At 44.0% G+C, this 26,767-nt stretch overlaps 2 non-coding genes across 2 annotated transcripts; both read right to left on the bottom strand.

The window, feature by feature from the left end:
• Positions 1 to 17,075: 17,075 nt before the first annotated feature.
• TRNAA-CGC (transfer RNA alanine (anticodon CGC)) lies at positions 17,076 to 17,147 on the bottom strand. The gene has a single exon. It is a non-coding gene; the product is annotated as a tRNA-Ala (tRNA).
• Positions 17,148 to 26,495: 9,348 nt separating this feature from the next.
• TRNAA-CGC (transfer RNA alanine (anticodon CGC)) lies at positions 26,496 to 26,567 on the bottom strand. Its single transcript has one exon. It is a non-coding gene; the product is annotated as a tRNA-Ala (tRNA).
• Positions 26,568 to 26,767: the final 200 nt, after the last annotated feature.

The raw sequence follows: 26,767 nt of genomic DNA, 5'->3' as shown, positions 1-26,767 counted from the left end.
TATAAAAGAAAAAAATTGACTCGCGGTGCGCCCCACCGTTATCACGACGATATTGCAAGCAGTTCTATCTACACAGAGAAAACATTGTTCAGAGTCTTTAAGCTGAATTGTATGAAACCTATCCCGGGCAGCAGGCTGTCTCCTTGGTAACACAGGAGATATCATCTTCCTGTATCTAGAGCAAACGCCCTGGTGGGGGACTTTCTACTGGGTGGCAATAAACGCACATGATCCTGGGCCGATATTTGTTCGGTGTGCGCAGAGGGTGTTTTTTTATACGCACTCGAAACTTGGGGACCAGGACATCAGTATTGCGTGAGGAAAACATGCTAAATATATATTCATAGACAGAGCAGGTGCGAGAAAATATGATTACAAGAAAAAACAAGTGTATCGCACGTGATAAGAGACTGCGCGGAGGGATAGACCGATGAAGGGTGGTAACTTGTGCCGCTTGGTTCATCCCAGAAAAGGAAAATATGCTGCGCAAAAAACGCATGGACGCTGTGTTTGTCTTTCTTCTGTCGTTCATGGATTTGTTGAGATGCATATTTTCTTGTTCTCGGATATGCCAAGATGAATGAAAAAAATGCTGCGCCTTCCGCCGGGGAATCTGGTTCGTCGCAGTCCCGGCACTCAGTCGCTCTTCCCGTCCTCCTCTCTACCTTCACTCCTTTTTCTCCACTCCAATAAACTTCGGTCGGCGCTGGCCATCGATGAGTGGGTAAGGGCGGCCTGATCGCAAATTGTCAAAGTGAGATAACAAGAGCGACACATGAATTGGTTGGTCCGTAAAATTTATGTATTTTAATGAAAAATGCCTTCGGAGGACGGTTAGAGTTAAATAAAAGTCTTCGTTCACACGAAGCGTTTCAATACCACAAATTGCACTACCCCTCTAGGAATATAAGTTATATGCGAGGAACAGATCTTAATTTCTGTGATCTGTTTCCGTATAAAGAGATCGAGCATAAATTTTTTCTTGTGTTTTTGCAACCAAAATTTTCATCACCTGATTTGTTTTTTGTTTTCTTTTCGAAAGTTTAGAGTAAAGCGATAAAAGAGTTAACTGAAAACACGTTCTTGGGAAAAAGCGATGACTGAGTGAGTTGGCATTTATTTTGTGTTTGATGAACCTGCCTTTATCAAACATGGAATGACGAGACTTGGGGATCTTGGATACGGTTAAACCTAAGTTCGCGAGCATTTGGAGTCTAAGAATATTATGAATAGCGTGGTTTAACAATGATCAACTACCAACTAGCCCAACACGATGTGCTCTGAGAATTTAGCACACACGTAGCCGTCAGAAACGCAGCAGTGGTTTCGAGGTTAAGGCGCTCGTAGCCTGCCGGGTAGCTACACTTTTCCTTCTCGTCATCGTCTGCCTCTAGCCATTGGGCTCAACCACTTCACTACGGGTGATATCAGTTTCAACACCTCATTTAGGCAGAACCATGTTGCGACCACCTCACTTCGTCTTTTTTATTATCGTTAGCATCATACGTGTCTTGTGCAGTTTTTCCCCACAAATTTTTTTTTTACATCCGTCACTTTGAATCCTGCTTACCACACTATGTATTTTCTTCGATGGCTTTATCAAACGACGTAAAATCGACCCGAGAACGATTTTTGTTGGCGATCACTGGCAGACGGGATGTAAAGGTAAAAGAAAGTTTATTATTTCGGTTCTCTTAGGCAGGCATTGAAATTAGTGTAATACAATATTACCGAATGCGTAATATTAGTAGATCAGCGACCAGTACTGGATAACTTCACTGCGTAAAGCGTAGGCATGGAATCTTAAGCCTTATGTGAGCATAAAGGGATGAAACCAGTGGGGCCTGTTAATGTCGTCGCAAGTGTCTCACGCTCGTTTACTTTGTCCTTTGACATTATAAGCTCTAGGCACTAACTTAGCGATGCGAAGCGGAGAGCAACGCAGTATGTTGTCTACGAAACAATTACAGGCCGGAAGAACCTTTTCTTGCTTTCATAGGATGGCTGCAGGTGGAAGGACCTGGGCCAAAATCATTACTTGAGACGATTCAACCGTGTGTATTGATTTCATTTTTTTTCTGTAGCTTCAATGAAATGCGTGTTTCTGGCGCAAAATAATCCATGCGGCATAGTAAAGAAAAAGATATCAATAGAACTTTCGCATACTCCAGGGCCTGAAGATTATTTTGTTGAAGCTACGTCGCCCATTCCAGTGGCGGCCGCAAGAAACCATTTTAAAGGTAGATACTAAGTCTGCCAGCGGCAGTGCGACGAAGATGATGATGCAGAATAGGTTTTCCCCAAAGCATGATGCGAAAAAATGCCGGCTGTCAATTTGCTGGCTTCCTAGAGTGCGAAACCATCCTTGTCTCCCCAAGTCTCTGATTGCAACAAGTCTAATTTTTTTATTTTATCTAGGTGGACGCCTTCGAACTGTAAGAGAGAAGGCATTGTGCATGTACTGACACATTGGTCGTGCATTGTGGGTTTAAGCGCCCTCTTGATAGCTACAGCATTTCTGTTAAGATTGTCAAATTGCGTCCCGTGTAACTGTAAAGTTGAAAAGTATGCTAAAATAGTTTTGAGGAAATGTTAGAGGAAATGGTTGATCTTTATTTCTGAAAGGTAGCGAAAAGTCTATTTAAGCCTTTGTTAGCCATCAGCGCGCACTTGCAACGTGTGCAAATCTGCTCCATTTTGCAGCCCGTCTACACCGAAGTAATTCTGCATTCGTCCTCACAAGTGCCCAAGAACAGCATATTCTTCGACGGAAATAGACAAGCAATACATCTGGCACAGCACACTTCGTAAACTACGGACCTGTGAACAATCTGCGCTAGCATCCTTGGTTGCCCCGCCACCTGGGTCACCTAACAATTGATGAGGGCACGGTAGAAAGGGCAGCGTTCTGGAAGCGGTGCGTCGTTGCAACGTGGGCCAATGTTCGCGTTTTGTAGTAAGCAGCAAGATATTTTTGACGCTCTCATTTTATGCGGTTTTGTATTTTGCGCTGTTTTCGAGCAGTTCTTGGCCTTTTGGTGAAGCGCTTACGCAGTCAACACCAATTCGAAAAGCTGCGTTCAAAAGTGACCGGTCGAAGCACACGAAACAAAAATAAAGAGGAGGACGATGAAGGAAATGGTGAAATTAGAAACCTGAAACTGATTTAGACGCCTTCGAAAAGAAGGCTTTCTCCTGCGATCAAAACAATGTAACAAACACAAAACTGAAAATAGAAACTTATGAAATAAAGATTTTGAAGGGACTTAACAAAGCAGTTAAAGATGACAACCGCAAACTTACTTGAGCGTGCTGAACAACTTTAGCAATATTCCCGTGCAAAAAGTTATGAAAACAAGGGTGCTCAATCTCAACTGAACCCTACCGATGTTGTCGTGAAGCTTACCCAGGCGATTGGCGATGCTGGCCTCATTGGCTGACACTGGCGCCAATCACAGAGTACCCACATAGAAATCAAGCGAGACGAAGATCTTTTCGCGTTCTCCATCCATCACGCCGATTGTTTGATCCTCTGTGTTGCCCTCTTCGTACAGCATGCCCATCGAGGAGGTGCCCCTCGTGAGCTCTTTGTTCCCTTTGGTCTCTTACAAGATAGAAGTGCGACCAGAAATATTCCTAGCCCCGGGGTGCAAGCTGATCTGGAACTGCACACTGCTTAGCGCTGGGTAAGCTCGATTTGCCTGGAGCATCTTCAAACGCCCGCTTGGTTTATGCGATGGATTCCACTTGTTACAGTGATAGCTGTTAGGAGCCCATCCCTGGCTTGCACGTCGCCGTCACCGTAATCGGTGGGTGTGCTACCAAGGTTATCATGGTTACCATGGTAGCGCACCCACCGGTTACCATTGCAACCCGGGTATGGTTATCATTCCGCACGACACCACGTAAGATGTGTTAAAGCGTTTATTAATGCTGTGCATCTGTTTGTGTCCCGTCGTCTTGTGTCGCCTTATGTCGCGGCCAACACGGGTCGCATAAGCCTATGTGTGACACTGTTTGGAACAGCCGCCTGCCAAAACTAAATCCCTACACAACTATCGCTGAATCTCGCATTACATGGTCGTAAGCATCCTGTAAGTTTTTTTTTTAATCCTAGCGTTACCGTTTTCTGAAGATGGAGCTCAGTTCATAGAAATAATATGAGGTACGCGGAACTCTTTCCGTTGAAGAAGGCGCTCCGTGCGCGTCGTTGGCCGCGACATTAAGCTCTTGATGACTTAAGCTGCTGATGGGTGCGTAAGCTATCGGAATCATGGAACCCGACGGTGCCTACACGTGTACAACCATTCCGGCCTCGGCTCCGTTTGCTGTCAACACTGCGGTCTCTTATAAAAGGGACTGTGAAGTATGACTAAGACGTATACTACATGTCTCCGCTTCTGTGGGCCGGTGGATATGTTACCGCGCGGACCCCGCGGCACGTGGCTATTCCGTGTCCTGTGTTGAGTAATCGCGTTTGAAGGGTCTGTACCCGAATCAGCGCTGCTCCTGAAAGGATGAAAAAGCGACCGATCTCATGAACTGTACACGTGCGCATATGAAGTTACTTGCGATAAAGCTTGGTGGCTGCTCATACCTTCAAAATGCGGCTTATTTATTACTGTGTGTTTATGAACTGAAATTATTATGTACATTAATCGACCATTAAAGGTGGCTCGTTTTTGACTGCTTGACACTCAGTGTTATTTAAAGCTTGCTTTTCGTGCTCTGGTCGATCGCTTAGGGCTCTTAATTGGTTATTTTACAGTTTGTTGCATTTGTCCTGTGGTTTACTACATTTTCATATATTTCTCACACTTAATTGCCGGAGGTCCCCTTATAACACTTCTTCTCTGGGGCCTCCTGCCAATCCCTAGTGTACTGATTCTCTTGAGCCAAAAAGGCAGTCTTCTGCCTCTGAAGGAAGTGATAAACATCAATAATAGCACGTAGCAACAGAGAATCACCGGTAAACTGGCTTTAAAATTCTTGACTAGGATTGGAAGAGTACATCTATAGGCATGTAAGCTGCTTGGTATAGAAAACTCGCACATGGTAATGTTAACCATGGAGTGTGTAGCCAAAGGCATCTAGAAATGCTCACCTGCTACCGGTTGCGAACGAAAGCAAAGGGGCGCTCTTTAAGACTGCAGTTATCTGCAATCACCTAAAAACTCTTTCTGCTCCTCGCCCGACAAAATTCTGTCCAGAGTTCAACTCTGAACAAAGCCTCTCTCCTTTAAAAAACACAGAAAGGTTTTTATCTAACCGTCGCGATAACTCTAGATACTTGAGACAGAGCGCGAAAGAGAAAATGTCACATGTCACCAGGCAGCCAATCATGAATCCGACGTATCGCGCGTCGTCTGCTTGAGCTGCTGCTTGAACCTCCCGAGAGGACGCACGTTAGTTGTCGCTTCCTTTAAAAATAGAGGAGCCTTTATCCTGAAGGATTCATACCGACGTTTAATGATTATGACATCAAACGTGTGAACAAACGGGCCCTCGGAAAATGGCACTCATCTGCCGACTGCTGTACATCATCAATAAATCAAACATGAGTGGGCAAGGTGAACGCAAATTTCAGGCACTTTCGCTGATACATGATAATTAATGGCGCCGCCCTTGCGGAGTTGAGGTCAACGAAATGTTATCTCAAAAGTGAAGCAGCCACTCTGTTCTCTGTATCTAAATACTGAAAATATATATTTTCTGTCACCGCTAGTGTTCTGATTCCTATTCCCGTTTCTTGCACTTTAGAAGGTACGGAAATGCTGGAACGAGGCATAAGAGACCAGGATCCACTCCAGAATCAACAGGCTAAAGAGCAGTTAGGAGCTACTAAACTACTAAAAAAATTGTTCCCATCACAACGCAAACGTATAATATGATCTAAGAAAGAGGGCCTTGTGGTTCCGTAAGAAACCTAGCGACACTGATTCAAAACGGGCGGCTGGCAACAACTACGGCCTGTCATTGGAACGTGGAACTAACCCCATTCACAAATACAGGTCATTCCTCGCCACCTAGCGACACGCGCTTGAAACCGTCGATTCAGTTCGAGCACAGTAATGCACGCTACGTTCCCATTACACGTGTGCTCTGAGACAGCATCTCGTCTCTGTTCGTCGTGACGCTGTCGCATGAAGAGCAAAAACCGAAAAAGCGAACATCAAAACAGTTTTTCTGCGTTCCATATTGCGCATCTTCTCGCTGGAAAGTCCGCACAGTGTCATTTTGTCATTTTCAGACTGAACAACACGGCGCGCCTCTAAGACCGTATTGATCAAAAACGTGAACATTGGAAAATGGTGACTGCGACCATGGTCTTTTCTTCGAATCATGTCAACTCGAACTTCTTTATTCCAGCTGATCATCAGCCTATGTTGTAATTAGTGCTTCAACGCCGTATGGTCGTGCTGTTAACGTGCTTCTGTTTATTTGGCGAGGAACTGACTGAAACACAACCTCTTAGTCGTTGTGTTTGCTTTCATTTCATAGGCCGCCGCTATATACAACTGTTCTTGTCCTGGAGGTTCCACCAGTCTCTTCAGCTGTGTTCACGTTCCTTGAATTGTTGCTTGCCTTGTAATTCATAAGGCTAACATTTTACTGCGCGCCAGCAGTCGACAGTGCCTTGCTCGGCACGGCCGTACGTCAAAGCGACGGTATAAGCAGAATTGGGCTTATGTAACAAATGACTTGAGGCGCCGCCCTCAACTACATCAATATGTAGATCGGACGATGGGCTATTCTGTATAGAAGCGTAAAAGAAAATATCGAATCACCAAGAGAAATTCCCGCCCTTTATTGCTGGCTTATTTTTTTAGCGTTCTCGAACAAATCTCCAATATAATTGACGTTAGGAAGCAGCAAAGGGCATCCTCCCGATTGCGGAAATGATCTTTCTGGTGGGCTTCCCAAGCACTGACACTCTGTAACAGTGCTTATTGCTGCAACGTTCATCAATAAGGCTGGTGCAAAGACAACGGGACAAAGGAAGAAGCAACAGGCAACTAGAAGGGCCAGGGTGGAGTTCTGTTTCTTCTGTTGCCCGTTGTCTTTGCTATAACATTGTTCAAGTACGATCCAACTTGACCGTTTTAGTACCTTGGCGAACTTATTAGTGCAGTTAACTCACTCGAGCTAGGGACCTTCATTTTCCCCTTAAAACTCATCAGAGCCGTAACTGCTCTGTCGTTTACCTGGATGTTGCAGTTTTCATAACCTTTGAAGTTTGCACTACAGCAGGCAATTTCATCGGTGGCTGCTGGTAGGTGCAACTAATATATTACACAAGGTCAAAAACGAGGAACCACGCTAAGAATACTTGCAAATATGCACAATGACGAAAAACAACACAAACCAGAGGGGTTTAATGAGTTGCGAGCCAGCACTCTGGTGCCTTCTTTCTATTGTCCCGTCTGGTTTGTGCTGTTTTTTATCATGATTATTCATCAACTTGCCCAAACTGCTCAGCTTGTAGATATACACAATGCCAGGTTCTTCCGGTACCATAGCATGGGCCCCACGTTAACCTGTTGACATTTTAAAGCGGGAGGATGCTACAGAAGGTCGCCTCAGCACTTTCAGCGCCCTTTGCCTCACTTCAAAGGTTTTTAGCCGATGAAACCTCATTAGCACTATGGAGATTCTTGTCGCCGTGAGTCATTAGCGCACCCAGGGAGATTAGGAAATGTGTAGAGGGAATCGATTTTTCGACCGCCGAAAAAAGATCCAATAGAGGCGACAAAAATAACCGCTCCTTTGCGGGCACCGTTGGAAGATAGGAAGTTTGTGTAAAAAAAAATTTGGTTTTTCAAGCTGACTGTTATATGTAGCTTTTTTTTGCATTTGCACAAGTATCGGTTAACTGCTCAGGTTATACCTCTTTGATCTTTTACATAAAAAACTTTGAAATTCTTTGTTTGACTACATGGCCTTTGATATATTTTCGCAAGCTTTTTTCAGAAAGGCCTGGATTAAATGGAGTTCTTTTCGTTTCCGCAAATACCTGATAAAATGCAAAGAAAAATGTATTTGTCGCTAATGAACTGTGGAGTGGATCTGGTGATGATAATGAACAATAATGAAAAGATTAACCCTTTAAGAGTGAACACACAGCCTAATCCAATGGATTATTTAGGCAGTGTTTAAAGAAAGTTTCAAACAGAAGTTTGAAAAGAGTGCGACAAGAAAGGTATACATGTTCCTCCAAGTTTTCTTTTTCTGTGAAAATTGTCACAGGAGGGAATGATTGCCATAATTTGCAGTATAAACTCCACATTCGGAGTATTCTTCGCAGGGCTCCATGATTGTGGGAGGGGGGATTTTTGTGCGTCAGCACTAGAGCTTTCAGTAATGCAATTAGCCTATGTCTTCACGAGCCCCTTTGCCCTCCGATCTTTGAGTAACCAGTCCTATGTAGCCGACCTGCCACATAGGTGGCGCCCCAAGGTGGCAGCTGGGTAACCTATGTCATGTGTCCTTGTGATGCACGTGCTGCCGCCTGTGGGGCTGTTGACCCACAGGTTGCTCTTCCCGAGCGACCTTTCACGACCCCTCGCGGCCAATTACTAACCGCCACCTACCACGGTGGGACGTTATATTAATGATTGGTCGCGGGAGGTTTCTCAGGAAGAGCAACTTGAGTCTCACCAGCCCCACAGGAGGCAGCACGTGCAAATGCAGGGCACTGGCTCATCGCTTAAACGCTGCCCCACTGCGAGAAGAATGGTGTGAGGGCTCCCAGGTATCTATGAATGTAAAGTAGAGAACGACCAAATCCGCATAAATGGGAGTTAACCCATTATCGCTATCGCGTCATGCCCTTAAGGCGTTGCTTCAGCGACTCTCCCGTGAAACCGAAACACCGAAGCCGAAGTGCTAGCGCACCTAATTCGCATTTGGCCTGAACACGCTATATTGTTGGTCAATTTTTTAAATAGATTGTCTGCGCTCGGTACTCAGTCCGCAGGGGCAGGGATGCCATTCGTACATAAAACTGTACGTGTAGTTTCCGATTCTTGGAACCAGGGCGGTCGGAGCAATAACAGTCTTAGGTTTGTGCGTCGAAAGAAGGCTCGTCATTGTGTTCGGTATCTTCGCTGCTATATCATAAAGAGCAGACGTACGCTAACCGGCTTCAGTGAAGCGATATCTTTTCAGGGGATAGCTTTACAGCTAGTCGGCACCTACTTGCATAGTTCTGCTTATGTTCAAGTTCTTCGAAATTGAGACAGCGAGTGGTGCCAGTAAGCACGTACCGATCGTCCAGTCAGCTATGCGCTGGCAGGAAAAACCGCTAAGCAAGTTTGACAGAGCTTCAAGAAATAAAATCTTGCTAGGATCATGCTATGCTTACGGATAATGGATTAAAAAAGTCCTGTAAATTCTGTGCCGATAGACCGCACAAGAAAAAAATTTTTTACTTTAAACATGTATATCCCACAGACTGTATGCCAGTAGTTGCGGTACATATTCCTTAAGAGCAACCTGTAAAACATAAGGAGGAGGTGTAGGGGTGTTTTAAGTTTTTGTTACAAAGCAAAGGTTTAACATGTTGAAGGAATCTAACTCCAAGTCAATCGCTGAAAAAAATATTTTACTTTTTAACTCATCTAAGAAAGATTAGCAGCAAGCAAAATCGCTGCATTACTGGGGGCAAAATAAACTATACATCTTTTCTAGAAAACTTAACACAGTTTAGCTAATCCCATGCAGGCGAAAAAAGCTTGGTTTTAAAAATTAAATTAAAACCATAAAACACTGGCTGCGTCAAAACGTCAGGTGACTGTTTCCTAGAACAGACACTGACGAATTTATTTGTTGGCACTGCACAATTTTTTTGACCTGTCATTCCAGCACTGAAAGTGATTCGAATTGTTCCTCATGTTTAATTTCTGGTAAGTGTTCTGCTACGTTAGCTAACATAACACGACAAAAGACTAAGATATTTCACTCTTAATACAAAAGCAAAGGCAAGACTGACTTTTGAGAAAGCGATAAGTTTTCGCTAATTTTTTTCTTCACTATTACCAAGTACAACCTTTTTTTCAGGTTCTTTTGCACCCTGCCCCGTTTCATCGCGTGGTATTCGTCATTTTCATTTTTCATAGCGAGCTTCAAAAGAGCAAAGGGATAAGAAAAGCTGCACAGAAGTGCATTCCAGTAAATATTTCGTAATCTCGGCGTGCCCATCCCGCAGATTGGAGGCGCGTTTTGTGTGCACCGTGCGCTAGCTGCAGAAAGCCGATACACAAGAAAACAAATTATCGCAGCTCCCTCCGAAGTGAAAGCCGTCATCTCGCTTCCGATTCTGGCTTATGTACAGTATTTCAGTAGCGTTTCACAATAGCTTGTGCTGCTCCATGTATTGGCATCAGCGCCGAGGTGTGACACGTCCATATACTGGTGCCCAGAGAACGTCGCCTGTACCCCATTCTCGCGGACGACATCGACAAGCCCAGGAAAAGGATTAAAAAATTATGCATGTAGAATTCAATCCTATGCTGCCCGCAGAGCCACAGAGCAACTTTAAACCGCCAAAACGCCACCGAGATCAGGACTACAGTTAACCTACAGATGACATGTGACAGGCAAAAGAGGGATAGGTATTGTTAACTATGGAGTGCATATTGCAACCGCTCAAAACGGCGACGGACGAAGAGAAGATAGCACAGTACAAAGTGCGGAACTGCAACTGAAGTTCCGCGTTTTGTCCCGTGATTTCTTCTCTTCGTCCCTCGTTGTTCTGCGCGGTTGCAATATGCACTCTACAGTTGACATTTTTTATTTCGGTTGTCATTGAATATACCACCATTGCGAACAGGAGGGGCTAGAGTAGTGCCGTTTAGCAATAGTACGAGTTAATAATCATGTGTGAAATTGTTGCACATTCAGACGATGTTTTTGGTTAATTAATTTCAAAGCGATGCTACTAATGGATGCTATATGAATGGCAAGACTTTACTCGCAACTTTCAGCAGAGAAATTGAGCACAGCTAATTCGATTAGAAGAACAGTGCGCTCTGCATGGATAAATTATTTTTAGATGCCAATCATTGCACCCTTCTTCGCATGAAAGTAGGAGCCCACCTTCTGTGGGAGGCAGACAAGTCCCTACCTCTGCGACTCATAATGAACCTGTCCTTCAGGTCTTCTAAGTTCGCAGCGCCTCCGTTCTAACTATATTACAATAGACAAAACCAAAGAAATACGAAGAAATAATATACGGAGTGTGAGTGGAGTATAAAAAGCAAACAATTTCAAACGAAAATGGCTAAAGAAGACAAAAAAAAGGACGAGACTTTATTTGGCACACACCTTATGGGAGGCGGGTTCGTTTAGTTGTGTTGCTCAGAAATAAAAGCGAGGATGTGAGGCTTATTTCGGGGAATGCGAAAAGGAACCATTAAGGGGCCGTAAGGCACTTGTTCGTGAGAAGAGTGCGGTGCTCACAAGGAGTGTCATTATTGTCGGCTCATTCAGGAGCGCGCAAGCGCGATGGCACCACACCAGGGGTTCGCTTGTGCGATTAGCGGTTAGGCTCATACAGCATTCCTGGTGCAACAAGACGACCGTGGCTTCCCTAGTGATTCGACTGGCCTTCGCTCTCGTGGCCACTGGATATGACGTCATATATTCCTTTACTCTGTCCTCCCCTCCAGCTGTGATCACTTTTACAGAGAAGGGCGGCCCCTGCTAACGTGTCCGTCTAACTTCTGCCCGGTCATACGCACAGCGAGCCCTCCCCCCGTATTTTGGCTCTTTCTTTTGTTTTTTGTTTACGGTGCGCAGACTCTTCTTGTTGAAGAAGCACGTGTGCCGGAAAGGGATATTTTTCGTGCTCTCAGAGACGAAACGAAAACCCATAGTTGTGCTGCTTCCCGCCAGTGTGATCCGTTTGAGTACTACGGATGCGCCTAGCGGCTGGCGGCATTACTTATACTTGCCAAGATTGTTCGAGGCGTAACTGCGAAAGGTGAGAAGTATATACGAGTGAAGTTGTTTAGTTTTGAGAAACAATTTTCGTACTTAAACGCCACCAAGGTTAAAGGACTGTGCGCGCCTTTTCTATTGAGTGGCATACACGCAAAAATTGCGAAAGGCGAAGAAAACACAATGACAGCACACATGCTTAGTCACAAGGAGGATTTAAGTACGCGACAGATGCTCAGGCACATTTCTATCTTTTAAGTAACTGCTCTGAGATCTCGTTTTATTCTATAACTTGTTGACACGAGGAATTCGCATCTTTCTAATGCTCTCGCAATATGAACACCTGTTCATTCTACAGCGTGTCACTACATTTGTGCTTAGCGTTAAGTGGGCTTCTCGAGTTGGTTAGCCTTAAGTTCTCATAAGTGGACAATTACCCAAAATATAATGCTAGTGTTTTAGACAACAAGAATAGCGGAAAAGCTTCATTGAAAAATTTGTAGAGAAAACCGACAACAGCCATTTTCAGTTTTTTTCCTCGGTTAGCTGTTTCTTTTTGCTTTAGACTTAAATCAAGGAAGTATAAAAAATGTCACGTGGCGTGAGCCAATCGTATGCTCGCACCCTCAATGCTCCTCGACTGAAAGAACAATATTAGGCGAAACAGCAGTGATTACAAAGGGTACCAATCGCCGCGATTGGTCCGAGATGGGTGCGGATACACCATTTCGTTATAATCGTTATGCTGCAGCTGAAGCAAGGCCACGTATATGCCAATATATTCCATTCGACAGATACCTATGTACATGTAGTCGAAAGCCTAATCAGACTGGTTAGGCGTGGTGATTCGATAAATGAAGGAGTAGTCACTGACCATAGTAGAAAAAGAAAAGACATTTCGAAATCCGTATGGGGTTCTTGTTCAATACGAGCCAGGCAGGCTCGGTGCCAAATTTATATGCGGAGATATGACGTAATCATCGGGTGCAGATGCTTGGAATGGAGCTTTTGTTCTTTTTTTTAAAAGTACCTGGCGTGGTCTGGATGCATAAGAATTTGAACAGAAGGCGTTTCGTCAGGTTTCTTGATTTAGATAATATAGAGGTGTTGCTCAAGTCAATCTGGTCTTCATTGTCCTGCGCGTGGCCCGCCAGAGCATTCATGGCATGCTTATCATTTTCACTTAATATTGATAATTCTTTATGCTTCTAGAGAACTTTCCTCTGTTGTCAATGTAGGTAAGATCAAAGCAGAGGCAAGGAATCTTGCAGATAACTCCAGGAATCTTTTAATTGGGTAATCCGTCTTTGACGTTCTTTACATGGTTTCGCAGCTTGTTTGAGGGCACGTCGGCCACGCACAAGTCGTATCGTGAAAATGCACGAGAGACGCTTTGTTGATATCATGCATGCAAGGAATTGCTTCTCCTGTGCGAGAAGTCCTACAATCAGTGGTCACTGGATGCGCAACTTGCTCTTTATTGCATCCTCATTACGAAGTAGCTCGGATGAACGTTGGCTGAAAGTTCACGGATGATTTTTTGTTCACATTCTACACATCGTGTTGCGGCTTACAGACTATTGTCATATGTTTAGTCAGCGATGCATCGAAAAAGGCATCGTAAGGAACAAGATGCTTTGAATTAAAATCCAAGTATTGGTCGATTTGCGTAGGCTTGGTAGCTACCAACAAGATAAGATGGGTAGCCAGGACATTCATTGAGAGAAGTCGGTTTCGGTGCTCCAATTCAGCCGTAAGCATCTCCCGAAGTAGAAAAAAATTGCTTACCTAACATTTGTTCGTCCCAAACTTGAATTTGCATCATCCATCTGGCATCCCTCTCAAGCCTACCACACCGCCGAACTTGAGGCCATCCAAAACCGCGCGACCCGTTTTATCACCTCTGAATACACAAAAAAAATTAGCATCACTGCACTCAAACGTTATATCTACCTCCCCACACTTGAGTCACGCCGCATTATTTCACGCCTTTGCCTACTACACAGCTTTTTCTACCATCCGACGTCAAAGCACCCCCTGCTGAAACCACCGATCAGAACTTCCAGTCGCCTCAGCCACAACCACCCCATAGCCAGCATCAAGAGCCGTACTTTAGCAATGAGCAGCTCTTTTTCCTGACGCAACAACCCATTGGAATGCCCTGTCAAACGACACAGTTTCATGCAACGATCGCAAAACATTTCGCGCGAAACTCAGTAGTGATTTTCAGAACACGTGAACCTGTAGTTGCCCTGTACTTTTTACTGTGTCGTTTCCCTGTATTATTGTGTTTTTTAAATATTTTTGCTTACCCTTTTTGTAACCGCTTGATCCTAATTATTTTACCGCTTTTTATTGTTTACAGTTTCAGTGTTAAGTTCATTGTGCCTATGTTTTCATCATGAGTGCATATACACAAAACCAGTTGTAAGCCTCTCCTTATGTAATGCCTTCGGGCCTTTAAGGATGAAATAAATGAAATGAAATGAAGTAAAACTAGAATTCTGGTGAATATATTTCATCCAGCAATCGCCACGCGTCTTCGTCACTTAAAATTTTACGTTTCTTCTCATTTTTCGACTATGATCAGTGCTCGCTCCTTCATTTCGTCGTATAACCTTCTTGCTTTGCCACTCGTGCTGGGAAGTTAAATTATGAGACCATCAGGAGGCACTTCCCGATACATATAGCATCCAGTGGTAGCATCGCTTTGAAATTAATTAACCAAAAACATCGTCTGAATGTGCAACAATTTCACACATGATATCAGACGCTGCGCCGGTGGCTGGACCGTCTGCGCGCTGACTTCGGCATCAGCGTCAGGCCGAATCCGATCATCCGGGGGATAAAGCTCGTCGGCAAGCCAGTCTCACTAGCCGCAGAGAACGCAGCAGTGCCAGACAGGCTGCTAAATCAAGCACAATGCAGCTTACGCTCGATACAATAGGTTCAAGAATAGTTGAATCCTACCAATATTTGTGTGGTTTTGCTCGTTCTTCGAAAGTGTTTTCTTTGTTCTTTGAAAATACTTTGTTCTGGTTTTCTACCATTTCACTCTTCTACATGTACGCTTCACGGCTCCTTTTTTCTCAGAACCACTTATGGGGTTTTCCTTGCAGTTCAGCATGAAATCTTGTCCAATTCACACACGAGGGTATTGCCATGTCTACAACGGTCAGTAAAACAACGATCTGCCAAATTTCAGCGGACTGGCACCTGTGCTGCACCACCGCGAGATGAAATGCTTGCGTTCATCCCAGAACCATCGGTGTGAGCCTTTCCCTGTGTATTCCCTGAGGCTTCTTGCAACCGATGAACCTGATTGAGGCCACGTTTCAGGGCATGTGACATTTTGAAAACCTCGGTTTGGTTTATGGTTTGGTTTATGGGGGTTTAAAGTCCCAAAGCGACTCAAGCTATCAGGGACGCCGTAGTGAAGGGCTCCGGAAATTTCGACCACCTGGAAATATCGACCACATCGCACAGTACACGGGCCTCTAGAATCTTTCCTTCATCGAAATACGACCGCAGCGGCCGGGATCGAACCCGCGTGTTTCGGGTCAGCAGCCGAGCGCCATAACCACTGAGCCACCGCAGAAACCTGTCTCAGAGGCTTTACATTAAGAGACCAAAAATAAATCGCTCATAATTTATTTCGACCAAAACAACTTGAAATGGTCACTTCAGAACTGGCTATACAAATTATAAATTAAAAATCAATTTACACTCTAAAGAAGACGTCTTATTACTTAGCTAACTAACCTGAGTTAATTAGCAAATTAGTAGCCTTTAAAAAGCATGCTGAGCTGGTCGTGAGAAGCTCCACCAGTCGAATCTTTTTACAGCAATCGTTTTCTTTTTAACATTGCTTCTCGTTAGTTGAGGGGTCCTTTGTGTCACGGGCTTTGAGGTCGGCGGGTATTCAACTTGCTAGGATTTATTTTATTTCGACAACATTAAAAAATAAAAAATAAAATTTGTATCTCCATACAGTGTCTTCCGTATCCAGCCATTCGCTCGAGAATTATACTTTCCTGTGGAATAAATTTAGGCTGCGCCGCTGGAGAAGCCAGCCCGAAATTTTCGAGACTTTAGGCTGTTGCTAAAAAATGCAGCGATTGCGCCTGCGGCAGAAAAAAAAATAATAGTCATCAGTGGAGGTGTCAGAGTTTGAACCCGGTGCCTCTCACATATGCGTGTCGAGCGCTCTACCACTGAGCTGTACTTCTTTTTTATTGTGTACCGCTGAGCTGCACACCCTTTTTTTCTTAAACATGATATTTATTGCAGTGAATAATGTTTCATGAGCATGATGTTTATACAAAGTGTTTGGAAAGAAGTATGAAATACAGTTCCTGGTAAACGAGCACTGCGATGGAGGCAAGCACATCACCAAGAGGAAATGCCAGTCCGGTTTGAAGTCTCTTAAGGCACATAGTTATTTGACATTAACAACCATCTCAAATGGGATTTTCTTAATACAAGAGATTCGCAATGCCGGTCCATCATGCTAGTTTTCCACAGGCTGAGCAGTTCGTTATGAAGGAACATGTCCAGGGTTACACCAACATATTTCAAACCAGAAAGGCATCGTACATAATTAGGAATCAGATTAATTCGCTGTTTCAAAGTTCCTGTAGAACATCCCAGAACTGTACTGCGTCGTTACAAATGATAAGTAAGTTAGTAGACAGCCCCAGGAAAGGTAGGCTGCCCGCCAGTTGACTGGCGAAGAGGATTTTTCTCAAGGTTTTTAATGCATATTAAGAAAACTTCGAGTTTACTGCATCTCCGTTTAAAAACGGCAATTAGAGATATTCTACAGCAAGAATTTGACTCAGACCAAGCTGAGAAGAAAACAAAGGGTGGAGGAACACGGCACCTGCAGGTGTATATGTGATGTATTTCCCGTTGTTTTTTTTTTTCCAGTACTCCTTAAAACGCGTTACCAAAGATTATTACATCGCATCTCTTATAACTCCACCAATCACTCTGAATATAACGGCGTCACGCATGGAGTTTAAGCAAGGGCACTGACAGTTAATACAGGAAGTGTGCCGCCTCTGAAGTCGTGACCATTTCAGCAGTCCAGTTCTACTTTTCAGAAGCAAAAAGTGAAAAAAATGAATATCCAATGGAGGTGCCGGGGTTCGAAACCGGGGCCTCTCACATGCGAAGCGAGCGCTCTACCACTGAGCTACACCCCCGGGACAAGTAAGAAGACCGCAGATAGTCTGTTGAAGCGAGGGGTCTTGTGCTATTTTGCCCTTTTGTTAGATTGTCCCTGCAGCGTTATTTTTGAAATAGTCGCGGCGACTATCTACGAGACACGGGAATATCACGTGCTGCATAGGTGTAGATCCGCGGAGGCCCTTGCGCTCGTGTGAAGAGAGAAAAACTCACATCATGCCTGAAATCTGTAATTTGACTGCAGCTCTTCCGCATCAGAATCCATACCTGAACGACAGTCTCGACAGAGTCGACCTAAAGCACTTCTCCATGAATGGGCATATACGCATGTGTAATCCGAAAATTAGCATTCATGACATGACGACTCGCTTAGAATTTTTTCACAAAGAATTCCTGAGAAATCACCCGTCTTTTTCTGCATGTGTAGCCAGGTTTTAGAACTTGATGGAACTTGTACTGTTTGGGATGTTGCAAGTGAAACAGTGCATAAGATGGCGCTTTTACACTTGAGCCTGTAAATGTTTAGCTTCTTTATAACCAAGAAATTTAATTTTCAAATGCAATTGAAAGCATTACTTTGTACGAGGGCCCATAAAATCGCTTAATGGTGCCAGCTACTTAAACATTACAAGCTGGCTTATTATAATTGGCCGTTCCTGAGGTCCACTTAGGAGTGGCGATGTACCCTCTAGTGCGCAATTACTGTAATTTGTTTTTCAACAGTTTTTTTTAGGAATGCTGCTTAAAACGAGTTCGCATTGGCGAATGTAAAACAAGGGCACAAAAAGAGCACTGATGGAGCTCGCAGCTCTGTCGGATTGTTTCGCTAAAATGAAAAGAAAAAGAAGAGACCTGGGAGTTAAACGACAGATGGCGACACCGGTGCTGACCTAGTGGGAACTGGAGATGGCTTCTTGCACAAAAAAAAAAAACATATGTCGATTAAGCTCATGTGTTCCCGTAAGCGGGAGTGCGGTCTGTAAAGGGGTTTTGGTTTTGCGTGAATGAGTTCAGAATTCTTGGTGGATTTTCATAAGAAACGCCAATTATCTGCAAAGTTGACTTGTAACTAGGTACACAACCTATGTGTTTTTATTTGCTGGGTGTTTTTGTTTTGACTGGCTTTTGCTGAGAGTATATAATTTATTGCGCCAGCGTTATGCAGGCTGGGTTGAGGGGTTCGAAAAGCAGCGCGCCTATCTGAGGTTTTGTTAGCCACGTAGAAACCAGGAAATTTTTGTTCCTGCGCACCAAGCCCTTTCCCTTTGTTTTAGTCATCGTCAGAACTTAATAGACGCTCCGCAAAGGAAGTTCCTGGCTGCAGTAGCCCACAGAGTAAGTCAGCCAAACTGCCAAAACGTGATCATAATACAACCTTGCCCTCCATTCGTACCTGCCAGGACAGCCCAAATATGGGATTAATAACCCAATCAAAAATGAGAATAGCGTGTGGCTTACCCACAGCTCAGACGGCCGCCTGTGTTACTATTTTTACCTTGCTGTACTTTTTGGCCTGGCGATTACAATGCCCTTGTTCGGGCAAAAAGAAGCCAACGCTACCAATGCAGAATGTCAGAATGACTGGACCAACGTGGCACAGCGCACGCGACATGACCGCTTTGGAAAAAGCGCCGTTTTATTAAGCGGAATAACGCCTGCGGAAACACAGCTCCACAACGTCGACGTTATGAGAGACGTGGAGCTCTCGGATAAGTTCGCGGAGTCTTTCAAGAAGGATTGGTTTGAGCCGAATGCCGGGGAGCAGGAACGGCTGGCCATGGTGCGGCGTATACCCGGAAGAGTAAAGGTGCGAGATAAAGATAAAGCCATTTCTGATGGAACTCAATCCGTTGCAAACAACGTGAGTCGAACTTCTAAACGCGTGCTTCAGCAGAAAAAGGTTGTCGGCTACTTGAAACAGCACAGCCTAATAATAGTCAAGTCCGACAAAGAGGGTGGTTTTGCAGTGCTTCCCAAAGGAACGTAAGAACAGAAAGGTATTCAAGCCATCAAGAAAAGTTTAAAGAAAACTATACTGAAGAACAGACTACAGAAGGCTACAGCCCGCAGGCTGTTGCAGGATATACACCTGGAATCACTTGCGAGTAGGGTCAAGATTTCGGACATTTGCACTCTGGAAGCATTCTTCTCGTGCAAAACGCACAAGCCTGATTTCCCGTTTAGAGCAATAGTATCACAAAAGGGTAGCTGGCAGTCAGCTATAGGAAAGTACCTCCAGAAACAGCTGACGACATTGAAGAGTGAAGACCCCTTTCTTGTTAGAAGCTCGCACAAGATAGCAGAAGTACTGAACCAAGGGATCAGCAAGACTTCACGAGCCACCTTCGGGTTCTCCATTGATATATAAATCTTTACTACTCCATACCCCAAAAATAACTATTTAAGGCGGTTAGATCGGTAATTGAGGATTCGGGAGAAATGCCTCAAAAGAGGCGGGTGTGGACAGTGACCGTTTCTTAGCCCTTATAGAGTTTTATCTACAGTCAACTGCCATTAATTTCAACAACTGGTTTTACACAAAAAAAGCAGGAATCTGAAATTGGTCGTGTGTGGCTCCCGTTCTTTCTGACAGTTTTCTTTCTTGCATTCACAAAAGCTTGCTCAGCTTACCCCCTAACATGCGCATGTTTAGATATGTTGACTATTATCTTGAGATAGTGGACAAGGCGCATGTTTTATCGAATGACGAAGCGCTTCCATATGCTCTCGCATGGTTAAAAAGGGTTGCGAAAAGTTTAAAGTTTGCCTTTGAAGTGCAAATTCTATACTGTTTCTTGACCTAAGAATTGATTTTTTGGATGGGCATACATGCTGGATGTACAATCCTAGGTCACAAAATACACTCCTTCCTTACACTAGTGCTCATTCAAAAACAAACAAAAGAGCAATATCCATGAATTGTCGCAATTCCGCTTTGGAAAAGTCATGTCCACATCAAATATTTGAAAGTTTTAAAATACAAACAGAGCGATTGCGCATGCCCGGCTTTCCCCCAGATTCACGGTCAGCTGTCGCTGAGACATTGTTACAAAAGAAATAGCACATCAAAAAGCTGGATAAGCAAGATAAGAGAGTAATTCCCTACCTTCTGAGAGCATCTCATTACCTTAAGAAAGTTGCAAGCAGATACAATGTAAACGTGCTCTTCTCCGCCCCAAGCAAGCTATCTAAAATTTGTCTAATGATGGTTAAAAAGAAAAACCCGACTTGTACTATCAACCACCAACTCGGTTTCACCCGTTGCAGTACTAAGGTAGTCTACTCCGCTACACAACCACTCCGCTCACTTGCAACAGAGTTTACATTGGCCAAACTGGACGCTGTTTTAATGGGAGACGTATTGAGCATTACATTCTGGTGTAAGAAGGAAAGAGTGTCATCTTGCTATTCACCGCCGGGGCTGTATGTAAACCCATGTTTCGAAAAACTGAGTTTCTTGGGCATGAAAAGGATCGGATGGAAAGAGTAATTATTGAGGCTTATCACATCAGTAAAGCAGGTGGTCAGTGTGTCAGCATCACTTACTTGTCTCTTATTGATAGTGAAATGTCGTTTTTGAACCAATGAGGTTGATTGCCACGAGGTGATAGTAGCGCTATATTTCAGCTTTGGGTTTTTCAATAAAAATCAGTTCGAAGTGCAGCATTCTTTCTGTCGTATGTGTATCTATTTCGTCCACATTTTTTCGTGCTGCTACGTTTTTTCGAGATGGATCGTGATCAGATATGGCGAGTGCAATGGCTGATTCTTCAGCCACTTCGGTGTGTCGGAGCTTTATGCTGGCGGAGTGGATAAGCGTTCCGGCAGTGCGAAGGTCTCTAGAGGCTTGTGAAGCTTTTTGTCTTAGCTAGAAAAAATCAGAACGATTCATTACAGGCTAAAGTCTTTCGAAGTAAATTACAGTATCCCAGGAGTCGCCTGTGTGCCCACGGAAGTTTTTTTTTTTCATGTTGCGTAAGCTTATTGTCTCTCTTCAAAGAAAGTAAATACACCACAGCAAAAGCGGCATTGATTCGGCGGCAAAATGTGAGGATGTCTTTGAAGAAATGGGATAATGATTCGCCAGGCTGCTGGAGGCGCTCCACGATATTCTCCTTGTCTAGCCCGCAGCCACTTGAAGTTATGCTAATTATTTATCGCAGCTGCTGCCAGAAGATTGCCAGTTGGAGATGTCGCAATCGTGATTCAGGAGCCAAGTCTTCCCTACCTCGGTCACGTCAAGAACATCATTGAGTTGCCTTTATGATCGTCCCACTAACTGTAGGAACTGACCTTGGTGTAGATATTAAATCAGTCTTCTATATAACTACGAATTCGGGAAAAATACCTGGGATTCTCAATGGCGTGGAGAGCTTTCGGTTACTCTCCTGCATACTTTTGCGCAGTAGACGCATGCGATGACCCGAACGTAACTCCGGGGAAGGCGAAAGACATATTCAAAGCGAGAGTTTGGGGAATTGAACTTCGAAGGGTGCTTCCACCACTTATGAATCACAGCTCGAGTGGTCTCCTTGTTCTGGGAACTGCTCGGCACACACCGAATTTTCCCGACAACAAAGACAAGCTGAAACGATAATGAATGTGTACAGATGAAAGAGAGCCATCTAATAGTATCTTAAATAAGAGAGGGGTTTGTCGGGGAACTTGGTTCACGAGGCGGAAAAGATAACTGCTCACTGATTCTGCTAGAACTCCTCAAGTATAGTGTACTGCTAATTCATTTTGTACATTTATTGGGGCCCAGTGTGGCGACCTAATGCTTTAAAGAAAGCCATTCACTTAGCTAGTGCTTACGTACTTGAATGTGATAATACTAATATAATATTTCTTCACTTTATAAAATGGTTGCGGGGAAAGGGGACACTGCATATTCTTTAATAAGGAAAGTAGTGTAAGGAATAAAAAATGCTTTAAAATAAATAAAGGCCTTATTCAACAAACACCGTCTATAGACACAAACTAAAAAGAATATTGTTTGGTGATGTGCCAGCTAAAATTTGGGCATCTTTTATTGTAGATCCAAATTACAGCCTGTGTCATGGATCCAAGCGCCACGGTCCCCTAAAAACGCCTCGCATAAAATAATCACTTAATTTGCGGGCACGTACTGGGTGCTGGTTACACAAAAATTATCCAATCTACGATAAGAGCTTGTGTGAGTTGAAAAATTATTGCATGTTGCGTACGGTTGGTAATCGAAGGGTTATTTGTAGTGTCGAATTCCGACTTTGCAGCTATTCTTTTTGTGCAGTTTGTAGATAATGGAAAATATACGGTTTCTGCTTTGGTTGAAAGCAAGCCACTAGGAATAATTTATATTATTTTTTTTGACATGCATTGAAATGCACTCATTATACAAGGCACAGTGGTGCTTCTAAAACTCCTTTTTCATGTACAGCAAAAAGACACTAGAATTGTCCGTAATGCATTCAAGGACGACTGTAACGTCTTTTTTTTTACCACCCACGAAAGTTCGCGATCAGAAGAAAGAAACAAAGAAAACGCGCTGTGTTCAACGCGTTTCTTTCCATTGCCATAGTACGTATATGCGTCCAAATGCCAAAATTCATGACAGCGAATTGTTAACGGTGATTATCGAGGAAATTAAAATAAAAATACGAGCTGAAAATACGTAGTTGGTTTCTTTTTGCCTTTTAGTGCGCCTAATTGTTCGTAATAAGGTAAGTCATTAATATTTATTTCAGCTGAGGCTTTAAAAGGAAAAGCATGATGCTCGTTAAGTTCTAATATAAGTAGTGGAGAAATTTAAATCCACTTCGTTACCTAGCACACAAGATTACTTTTCAGGACAGGAAGCACAACCCACTTCTCTTTCCGGCGAACAACGCTGTTCCCGTAGCTTCAGCAAACAGTGAGCCTGTTTCGAATGGCAGTGCTGGCGTACTCGCTCCTGTGCCGACACACCAGAACAGCCTGACAACTTGGCGCAAACCGTAATTTCAATTATCCGCACGCTTCCGCCCCTCCCATTGTTCGAAGTCACGCGAGCGCAATTAATTTGTCCCGTATCACGTTGGAGTTGTGCAAAAAAGATGCTGGGCATAGCAAACTCGGGGTATCACGAAGGCATAGCGGCCACTCCCACCCTGCAGAGATCCTTCGCCGCCGAACGCGGAGGTGGGCGATGCAGGTTTTGTGTTGCGGAATGAGGACTCCCGAAAAGAAAGCGCTTGCATATGAGGACTGAGCCAGCAGAAATTGTGTTCCGAATATTTTAGGTTGAAATTAAGGGTGAATGTTTATTTAAACAGCCGAGCGAAGGTGGTTTGCTCTCAGCACCCGAAAGACGAAATGCGGAAGCCGTGTATCTTAACTTTCCTGCGCTCCGTGGCTCTAGTTGCCCTGCGGATAGCGCATTATGCGACTGTCATGCTCTTCATTGCATGTAGCACGGTTGGAGTAGATGTTATGTGCTTAAAACAACCACAATACTTCGTTGTGCATGGCGAAATGAAAAACCGCCAATCCTGCTTAATGGTGAGCTGCGCTTGTGTTGGTTTAGTTTGGTTTGTGGGGTTTATGCCTTATGGCCTGGACCGTACAAGATGCTTGGAAGAACGCTAACATAATCTTAATTCTTATGAAAGGATATGCCAAGGACTTGAAAAATTACAGACCGATCAGCTTACCGCCCGTTACCTACAAGGTATTTACTAATGCGTAACAGAGTCAGGCAGGGCAACCTTATACTTTAATCAACCAAGTGATCAGACAGGATTTCGTAAAGGTATTCCAGGATCGATCATATTCACAATATCAACCAGATGTTAGAGAAATGCGCAGAATATAACCAACCCCTATGTATAGCCTTCATTTCGTGTGGAATTTCATATATTTTGGCACGAACCTTGTCATAAGTTTGGCATGAACGTCTGGAAAACCTAACCGATAATTGGTTGAAGTACCTTCTCTATGTCGCGCCTTTAGTGTGACGGATATTCAGCATGCTGGGATTATATTTTTTCGTCGGCGGTAACGAAGGCAAAGTTAAAATGTCATACTTGCATATACCGTCCTTTGTACCCTGGGATTATATTTTTTCGTCTGCGGTAAAGAAGGCAAAGTTAAAATTTCATTCCTGCATATATCCACCCGATTCTTGGCCGATCCCCCAGTGTGGGTATGTGCCATCTTTTGATAGGCTAACAACAACAACAACAATATCGTCCTTTGTACCCTGCGAATTCCTTCAGAATCAAGCCTTTATGTCAAATGAATTTAGCGTGCACCGGGAGAGGGGAACCAGAGATGTGTGATAGACATCAGGCCATTGCTAGAGCAGTTGCCGCCTCTTCAGCAGAAAATAAAATTTGACAGCGGCACTTAAGAGCGCTTACGTGTGGGAATGCGAAAGCATGACGTTGACGGAAGGCGGCTACGTCTGGCTGCGGTTTGCGAACTGAGTTTATTTCAGGCGAATAGTTTATTTCTTTTTCCGAGTGTGACACCACCCATGCACGCACACGCGTGCCTATGATACCACCCGGAACGCTGTACAACAAAGGGTTACGTCACAATTTTGGCACGAAAGTCTGAGAAGGCATACAATTCACGGTACGTATGCCGTCGGTTCGAATCCCTGTCGCAAAGTAGCCTCCAGCTTGACTACCACACGTAAACTATATGACACGACAAATCCTTTAACACCACCCGGCACGCTGCACGACAAACGGTTGCGTCACAAATTTGATATGAATGTCGGGAAAGCTGGCTCCACATAGAGATCGGCCAATCGCGACTGTATATAAACAAATGTAAAGTGTACTATTGTCAGAATTCGCGGTCATCGCCTTTTTGTGTGCCTCTTACAGCCGCTTGATGACGTCATCTTGTTTTCGTTGTCATCGTTTCGATTTTCTGTACCATACGCGAATATACACACGCATTCTGCCGGCTGTTCACGTAAATGAAGACAATGTTTTTTCGAGGTTGGGACGGTGTCCATTTCACATTCATAGCAAGTGCTCTACCACTGCGCTGCAATTTTTTTTGTTGTGTACCGCTGAACTAAATCCCTTTTTTTTCCTTAAACATGGTATTTGTTGGAGTGAAGTATGTTCTAGGTGCATGAACTGTTTACAAAGTTTCAAGAAAAGCAAATGAAATCCAGTCGAAAGCAAGACACTACCAGGCAACCATGCTCGAGAATGGAGGCAAAAATTAACACTTCACCAACATTGAGTGCCACTCTGGTTGGATGTTTCTGGGCATACAGTTCCTTGAGATTAACAATAATTTGTCGAAAATCGGATTTTGGTAATATTCAACAGGTTCACAATGCCGGTCTTACATGAGATTTTTTCATTGGCCGTGCAGTCCGATGAAAAGGAACACCTAAATGTTCATTAACATATTGCTTAGCGACAAGGTATCCTACAGAAGCAGCATGAGACAATTAATTCACTTAATGAATGTAGGCTGTACATCCCACAGCAGTGTGGCGTTTTTAAAGTAACGAAACAATGATGAATAGACGCCCCCAGAACAAGTGGGCTGCTCGCCATTTGCCACGTGAAGAGGATGGTTGTATATCATCTTCCAGGCACATTATGCCCATTACGAATGTGCTTCATTGACATTTAAAAACAGCCAGTGAAGATATTGGGCAGTAGGTATTTTACCCATATTTAAAACCCCAACTAAGACAAAAAATTTAACTGAAGTAACACGGCAGCAGCAAATATATGTGTGACGTATTTCTTTTTCATTTTCTCCTAGGGAAACTGAAAACGTGTTACTAAACAGAGGTTTTTAATATAGGGGATAGAAGTGCCCAAGAGGTGAGAGCACTAACAAGAAGCGTATTGCTCTGGCTGATATATTTATATCGCCATGACCACTACAGCTAGAAGGGGTGGTCGTAAAAATATCCTCGAATCGATGTTCTAATCCTTCGGCTTCATAGGCGAAGCAATGCTCCGGCAGCCTATAACAGCGATGTGCTGATGAAATCCAATAGGAAATGTAGATTGCACACCGCCAGCTTGTTTACTACTCTTATGGGCTGCTTATAGTACCGAGCGTAAGGGAGGCAGAGCCGTATCCTCCGGACCAGAACCCCTTGGCGCATTAAATGGACGCGCAATTTACGGACAACTAGGTGACTCTCACGACACAGCGATGCATTTGAGCCAGGTGTTGGTCTTCCTGGGCAGCTGTGTTCAGGACGGTACACACATCTGCGAGTACCCCACTAGTTGCTCTGAACATAACTCAATCGTGCCGAAAGTTTAAGGTAAGGCTGCCAGGCCAGACAGGAAATGTACGTCGTTGAAGCCGTCACTATTTGTGCTGTCGAATTCTTAGAACCAAAAAAAATTCTTTGGAGGTGCCGGGGGTCGAACCCGGGGCCTCTCACATGCGAAGCGAGCGCTCTACCACTGAGCTACACCCCCGGATCGAGGTTCATTCACGCAGATGATTTGGTGAATCAAGCTGCCTGTCCTATTTTGCGAGGGTGTTCTGTTTCTTTAGTGCTTTTCAGTCGAGATCTCTGTCGTGAACACTTGGGCATGCTAGCTTCGACATAGAAGAAGAAGGTGCATGGCGGCCCGTGCGCTCGTGTGAAAGGAATAAAAATGAGACCCTTCCTGAG

Source organism: Amblyomma americanum, chromosome 2 (genome assembly GCF_052857255.1).
Source record: "Amblyomma americanum isolate KBUSLIRL-KWMA chromosome 2, ASM5285725v1, whole genome shotgun sequence".
NCBI classification, from domain to species: domain Eukaryota; kingdom Metazoa; phylum Arthropoda; class Arachnida; order Ixodida; family Ixodidae; genus Amblyomma; species Amblyomma americanum.
Note: the sequence above shows the minus strand (reverse complement) of the source record. Positions and strands in the feature narration are given on the sequence as shown.